A 7867-nucleotide genomic window follows, 5' to 3' on the forward strand; every position below is an offset into this window, starting at 1 on the left:
AGAGGAGTAACTACCGAAAAAGACAAAAAATGAGACATGGGACCTGAATAGACTCACGTAAGATGAACATTAGATACATGGCTTCCTGTATTCTTCTCTTCACTCAGCATTATATTACGGCCTCTTTTCCGGTTAGAATGGGAATCATGTTCCAGTGGAAGGAGGAAAGGGGCGGTTGGTGGGTGGGGGGGGAGTCGGAGAATTCAAGGATAGTTGAGCATTGAGAAACCGTAAGAAAATAATCCGTTTTCAAAATTCTAAGTTTACGATTATCTTATCTCAAGCCACGTTGCATCTGATGGAAGAATTTTTACGTTAATGATGAAGTAGAAAATGTGCTGAAAAAAAAATGCCATCGAAAATAGATCTATCTTTAGGTGGTCTTGGTATAATGCTGTACGAGCCGCGAACCATGAAGTTTTAACTACCAGCCGTTCGTGGCCTATCCTATACCATTGCCAGAAGCACGATTATGGCTAACTTTAAGCTTGAATAGAATGAAAACTACTGAGGCTAGAGGGCTGCAATTTGGTATGTTTGATGATTGGGGGATGGATGATCAACATATCGATTTTCAGCTCTCTATCCTCAATAGTTTTTAAGGTCAGAAGGCGGACAGAAAAATATTAAATGTAGCTATTCAGGTAAAGTATGAACTTGTTTACATTCACGAGAGAAAGAAGGTATAAATATACGTTTAGATATTGTTAAGCTTTTAAGTAAATAACTCTTTATTCATCGCTTATCATGAAGAAACATGTGTCCGATCACTCAGTTGGGAAATAAATGTATTACACCGAAGTTCGAAGATAAATCAGAAGTTACGACCGACACCAACTTGTCACTTGGTGAATATTACGTAAACAGTTTACTGTCCAATATAAACCCTTAATGACCCCATAGAATGGAGGGGGAGACCATCTCATAAATAGCTGGGGTTATTAGAGTGAAATTACTGAACTTTCCATAAAGTATATGCAAATGAATTTGCCGGGGAGGGAAACACACCCCCACTATCCTCTTGCATTTTTTAGTTTTTTTTTTTTTTTTTTTTGGGGGGGGGGGGCGACGTTTAAGGTTTAGTTGGTATTTATTACATGTTTCGAAGCAGAGCTTAAAAAGGTAAACAAGATTTGTGTTGCCTTTTCTGCATAGCTAAGCTTCATTCCACCAAAGCACAATAATATCTCATGGTGAGCACGCATTGTTTTTGCTGATCTTGGCGCTTTATTTTGTAATTTATTTTCTACTTCAGGCTTTCAGGCTGTGTGATTTTGGTCGTTTGGTTAGTCTGTTTGTAAGCCTGTTATCATTCAGTCTACCCGTTTTGTTACTAGTGAGGTTATGTAAATATATATATTAAATCATTCTTTGCAGTTTTTTTTAACTCGTGAATTTAAAATACAAGTAAATAATATCGTTTTAATGAATTTATTCTTCGTTTGTCAGAGTTTTTTTTTTTTTTTTGTTTTTTTTTTCAACCACTCACAGTGTGTGAGAGAGAGAGAGAAGAGAGAGAGAGAGAGAGAGAGAGAGAGAGATTGGCTCATGGCAAAAGTTGACTAGAATAATTTCATGAAAAAAGTATCACAGAGAGAGAGAGAGAGAGAGTAGAAGGGTGTGGGGGAGGGGGGGGGGGAAATATTGGCTCATAAAGTTTTAATTCACGAATTATAAAAAAAATCCGTAAGGTCATTTGAATGATTTTCCTGAAAAACAGACTTACCAAATAATCAAAATCACACAGCCTCAAAGCCTGAAGTAAAAAATAAATCACAAAATAAAGCGCCAAAATCAGGCAAAAACGAGTGCTCGCCATGAGATATTGAGCTTTTTTGGAACGAAGCTTAGCTATGCAGAAAATGCAGCAGAAATCGTGTTTACCTTTTTAAGCTCTGCTTCGGAACATGTAATAAATACCAACTAAACCTTAAACGGGCCTCCCCCAATAAAAAAAAAAAAAAAAATTACAAAATGCAAGGGGATAAAGGGGGGGCGTTTCTTCCCCGGCAAATTCATTTGCATATATTTTATGGAAAGTTCAGCAATTTCACTCTGATAGTCCACGCTATTTATGAGATGGTCTCCCCTCCGTCCTATGGGGCCATTAAGGGTTTATATTGGACAGTAAACTGTTTACGTAATATTCACCAAGTGATAAGTTGGCGTCGGTCGTGACTCTTCTCCTGATCTATCTTCGAACTTCGGTGTAATTCATTTATTTCCCAACTGAGGGATAGGACGCAGATGTTTATTCATTATAAGCGATGAATAAAGAGTTATTTATTTACAAGCTTAACAATATCTAAACGCATATTTATACCTTCTTTCCCTCTTGATTGTAAACAAGTTCATACTTTACCTGAATAGCTTTTTGGCATTTTTTCTTGAATTTAATCCCATAAACATACATCAATCATAATGAGTCATATTGTCTATCACTGTCATTATGAAATAACTCACATGGCTGTGTACAAACAATGAAGATATGCATCGCAGCTTATGAATAATGCATAATCATGAATCTCCTTGATTATAATGAAATAAAATTAGAGGATTTTCTTTCAGTCATTATAAAAAGAGGAAAGATTATTTTGTACAAGATAAGAGATGCTTACTCAAGTGATGCGATTTCTTTTATGCAAGTTATTTCAAACTGTAATTTTTAATTTTGCTTTATACATTGATATCATATAATGCTTTTTCTTCACTAATTGAGTTCCCAAATCAACACTGAGTCTTTGGATTAATGGCTGCCTTATGGCAAGTTGAAGCATTTATAATCAAATAAAAATAGAATAAGAACAAAGATATAGTTTCCTTTCATATTAGTAACCCATTTACTTCCCAAACCTTCAAATGCATTTTTTTCTGAAAATCTTAAGTTTCCTCCACTATGTGAGCTTTCAGATTAAAGTTAAACGGCCATCAAATATTCTACCTGAGGAAAAAATTTCAACGGAAGCTTCCAGGATTCCAGGACTCCTGGAAGGAAAGGCGGACGGACTTCCATCCCTCTTCTCAGCGCTGCTTCCATGTCAAGGCGAAGATTTCCCCTGAGGCTGAGAGAGAACGAACACATGAGGTGAAGTTGGACTCTTCTCGCTTCATGTTTTGCTCTCTCTCTCTCTCTCTCTCTCTCTCCATTTTGACAAAGAAAAAAAAAATGATTCGCGATGCATGGAACTACCAGTGCCTAAATAGGGGTTGAGATATCAAAACCTCTCTCTCTCTCTCTCTCTCTCTCTCTATTTATCAAGGCTTTCTCTCTCTTTTTCACTGCTAAGATTTCTCTCTCTCTCTCTCTCTCTCTCTCTCTCTCTCTCTCTCTCTCTCTCTGTATCAAGGCTCTCTCTTTTTCACTGCTAAGGTTTCTCTCTCTCGTTGCTAAAAGCTCTCTCTCTCTATCTCTCTCTCTCTATTTAATCATTGCTTTATATTCCGTAACGTATTTGATCTCTCAACTTTCATTAGTAATTGCTTTCAGGTATCGAAGTTGATAGTGGTGGCCTGTTTTGATCTCGTGGTGACCGGTCCAATACGATTATAGGCATTCGGCCGTGTATTAAGCTTAATTCGGAGTATGGGGCTGTGTATAGTACATTTATAGGTTATTTGATTGTTATTCTCGCTCATATAACGAAATTAATCGCACTCAACGCCATTTACCTTCGTTATTATTCGTTAAATTCGGCTACCGAATAAAATCGTGGTGGCCTTGTAGTGACGTCACAGCCTTCTCAGCGAAGGAGATGAAAATGGCGCAAATTCAAACGTATTCGTCGCCGATCGAGAGACGAAAAGGCCTCATGCCTCCGTCATTTAAACATCTATCGAGTCAATGCGACAGACGTTTGATATAATATGGCGTAGTTTATTTATAAGTGTGATTAGTGACGCAACTAAGAGGTTAATGACATAATTCAAGAAAACTGTGAAGGGAACCAAAGGTAAAGTCTACGGTGCTTCTATGGAGTAGAGGTCTATGGCCTCTACGTATGTTATTTTGTTTATTTTATGGCGTGTGTTTGTTTATCTGTCGTTGTTTATCCATTTATTCTTTACTTTTCTTTGTGTACGCCTTCATTTGTACATTTAGGCTGCTTTTTTAAAAGAAGCTTAGCCACGGTTTAACCAGCAACGCTCACGTGATGCTCGCATAGGTCTAGTCCTATAGGTGTTTTTATATGTTTTCCACGGGCTCATTTACAGGTTGGTTAAGGAGGAAGAGCCCGTGCTGGCATTAGGCCAGACCAATCGATCAATTAGTTAATCAGTCAATTAATCAATCACCCAAATTACACATGGGGCAGGTGTAAACCAGTTGTGTAGGCCTACATGTGCCCGGTAGGTAGGCTACACCTGTTGATAATTCATGGTATTTTTGTAGTAACCGGCTGCGTTCTCTCTCTCTCTCTCTCTCTCTCTCTCTCTCTCTCTCTCTCTCTTTCTTCCTTTCTCTCTCCCTCTCTCTCTCCCTTAATCCAGCTCTCCATATTTCTGCAACTCTCGCGTTTCAGTTCATCCATAGCCTAGGACCTTTGGCTCCATTATATAAAAGAATGGTTCCCAATTAGCAAGGCTAGACCGAACTTGTCGACTTAATTAAATACTTTCTAAAAGAAATATTAGGTAATAATATAGATTATTGTTCTTAGGGTAGGTGGTTGGGGGCAGGCTTCTAGAGAAGGAATAAAAAAAAGAATAAGTATCCTAGTGTGTGCCAAGCAGTAACCAGTGAAGCGTACGTTGTACATTTTCGTCGTTTTTATATGTATGGGGCTCCTGATATATATATATATATATATATATATATATATATATATAATATATATATATATATATATATATATATTAACGGCTGTCTTGGATCAAGAGTCGGCAATAGAATCAAGCAGTGTGCCAAGCAGAAATCTAGTCTTTTTCTCTCACTTTTTGCAGGAATGTCACCCTGCAAACGATTATAAATGACAAACTGTCGCAAATCGTATATCCCAGTGAACTCCTCCCTTCATAAATCAATCCTCGGAATGTTAGGGAATGCAGTTTTTCCTTATCTTTAAAAGGAAAGTAATTTTTCGTATAAAGGGTAAAAAAAATAACACGCATCTATCCGAATGGTTTCTACTGGCACGTGTAATATGTTTTTTTTTTTTTTTTTTTTTTTTGTAGCTTCGACATTTTCTAACTAATACCTTGCTATCACATGTCATATTTTCGAAACAAAATCCTTTATACGCCCGACTTGATGTCCAAATTATTCCTATATGTACTCATTGAAACTTTCTTTGCAATTTATTTTTTGCAAAGCTTCCATAATTTCACGAAACTCTCTAGTCCATTTGCATCATCTTGGTTTTACTAACCGCTGTTTCGTGAGCTGTGGCTGAACTTTGTCTCATTCTCCAAAAAAAAAAGGTAAATCTAGGTTATATTTGTAGTAATTTCCACCATTCCACCCACTTACTAGAGCTACCTCCAAACAAACAACTGAAGCCCTCGTATTATGTGGTACATATTTTAAGAATATTTAACATTGTTGATAGAATACAGCACCAAAAAAAAATCTCGGTTTTTGTCTACTCAAATACCTGTTATCATAGCTTACGTAAGGGATTCTTGCCTTTGTATAAGATCATGGCTGGCTATAACAGTAAATAATGAAGGGCCCTTATGTAGTTTTGAATGGTAGCCGACTTTTCTATGGACATAATTAGCATAATAGTACTCTTAACAGAGTAATCACTGTGATGTATCCTCCACTCTTATATACTGTCTTCTTCTTTTGTCCTCAGTTTTGCCCATTTCTATATGGGGTTGCTGTTTCCGATCAGCTTCTACCACCTTCCTTTGTTCAATGCATCTCTCCTTAATTAAATTTGCTATTTTATGCTTTCATCTGAAAACCTTGGCCTTCCTCTTCTTCTCTTATAATAACCCTTATACACACATGATCATCTTATCTCCGCATGACATGACTAAACAACTGTATAGTCTTCTTTCCTGAGCCTTCTTCGATACTTCCTCCACCTGAATTATTCCTCTAATAAATTCATTTCTGATCCTGTCTCTTCTTGTGACCCAAAACATATATTCTTTTATTCTTGTCTACTGTACCAGATCAAAATTTCCCTTCTTCTTATTCTTCTCCTTCGCGAATCATAGTTGCCTTTTGTATGGCGAGCTATTCAGATATATCATATTTCATGACCTTTATTTTAATTCCTTTATTGGGAATATAAGCCTTCCTTTCCTAATGAGTTGCTGTAATCAATGCGGTTTCTAAGTCTTAGTTAATGAGCTATTTGACTGTAGACTTGTATTGGTAGTTTCCCTGTGGACACTAAAACAAATCTTGCTTCTCATTTCTTAGAATTAAACTGGTTTTATACAAGTATAGTCTTGTATAAAACCAGAAATATTGCTGGTAGAGGAAAGATATATTATGTCATTGGTAATTGGGAAACTTTATATTTATGTTAATTGATATTCAATTGTGAGCAAACAAGTAATGATTGCGTAGAGGATTGCAAATAATTCATTATCATAATTCTCACGCAGAACATAATTTGTAATCTTATTAAGAGCTTTTGCGACGACAGAGAAAAAATTTTTTGCCATTCATTTATTAATTTGTTAATTAAGTAATAAATAAATAAATATATATATATATATATATATATATACATATATATATATATATATACATATATATATATATATATATATATATATATATATATATATATATATATATATATATATGTATATATATATATATATATATATATAATTTAAGTGAGTTCTTCATTCTGGATTTCCCATTACCTTCTTGTACTTCTTTGGAATGAGCACCATATTCTTTGGAAGCTTGAATTCCAAGCCAATTGTCCCTGTGGTGAGCTTGTTCCGTATGAATAGGGGTTCATCTTCTGAATAATAATATCAATAATATAATAATAATAATAATAATAATAATAAACTAAATGAACTGTGTGAATTTAGCAAACTGAATTACGAAATTCATAACGGGGGAATTTTCTGCTAAACTATAAACTGGAAAGTATCGCTTCTGATTTATTGAAAATATATATGAGTATGTTTTAAATTATTCATTCGCTCACCTGCTAATGAATCCGAATTTCTGTTTGAGCTCGTGAAGCTCTGCTCTCTCATGGAAAATGAGTTACTTTGCGACCGAAATATAGAAATCATTCATTCGCTACGTGCTAATGAATCCGAATTTCTGTTTGAGCCGTAAAGCTGCTGCCTCTCATGGAAATGATTTACCTCGCGACCGAAATATAGATTTCATCGGCAAAATTCACATCCCGGGGAAATTGAAGTATGCGAATAAAATCATATAGATATTATATTATATATATTCTATATATATATAGTATATAGATATTTACTATAATATATATATATATATATTTAATATATATATATATATATATAATATATATATACGGTCTTTTAACGTGATGAGTTTTCGTATTTCATTGTAAAGTGTAACAAACACATATACTCATATGGTTTCCTTCACTGCTCAAGCGCAATATTATGAACAGGTTGACTTGTATAAGAAGTCTGATAAGGCCTTTTATTAAGATAAATTTCGTATAATTATTTATTTTTTATTTCTTATTTATTGCGGGGAGGGCGTGTTGCTTATTTTTTAAACAATTCAATTTGACAAAACCAACTCTATGGAGTTTGCGATGAAAATAATCGTTCATATGCAAAATAAAAGTTAGAATTTATGCGTTGAAAGTTGTTATTTGTAAACAAATAGTTATATGATGATTCTACTCTGATTTATGAAGCAGCAAAAACGGGTATACATTTTTTATGTAAATAGCCT

The 7867-nt window shown here is 34.9% G+C and overlaps 1 protein-coding gene across 4 annotated transcripts in view; it reads left to right on the forward strand.

Moving 5' to 3' along the window:
- Positions 1 to 3758: 3758 nt before the first annotated feature.
- The window catches only part of LOC135216327 (uncharacterized), a 314243-nt gene continuing 310134 nt past the window's right edge, over positions 3759 to 7867 (forward strand). For all 4 annotated transcript variants that reach the window (XM_064251505.1, XM_064251506.1, XM_064251507.1 and 1 more), the window contains exon 1: positions 3759 to 3950. The gene's annotated coding sequence lies outside the window, so the exon portion shown is untranslated. The remainder of the gene's footprint in view (positions 3951 to 7867) is intronic.

The sequence above is a fragment of the Macrobrachium nipponense genome, chromosome 6 (genome assembly GCF_015104395.2).
Source record: "Macrobrachium nipponense isolate FS-2020 chromosome 6, ASM1510439v2, whole genome shotgun sequence".
NCBI lineage: Eukaryota > Metazoa > Arthropoda > Malacostraca > Decapoda > Palaemonidae > Macrobrachium > Macrobrachium nipponense.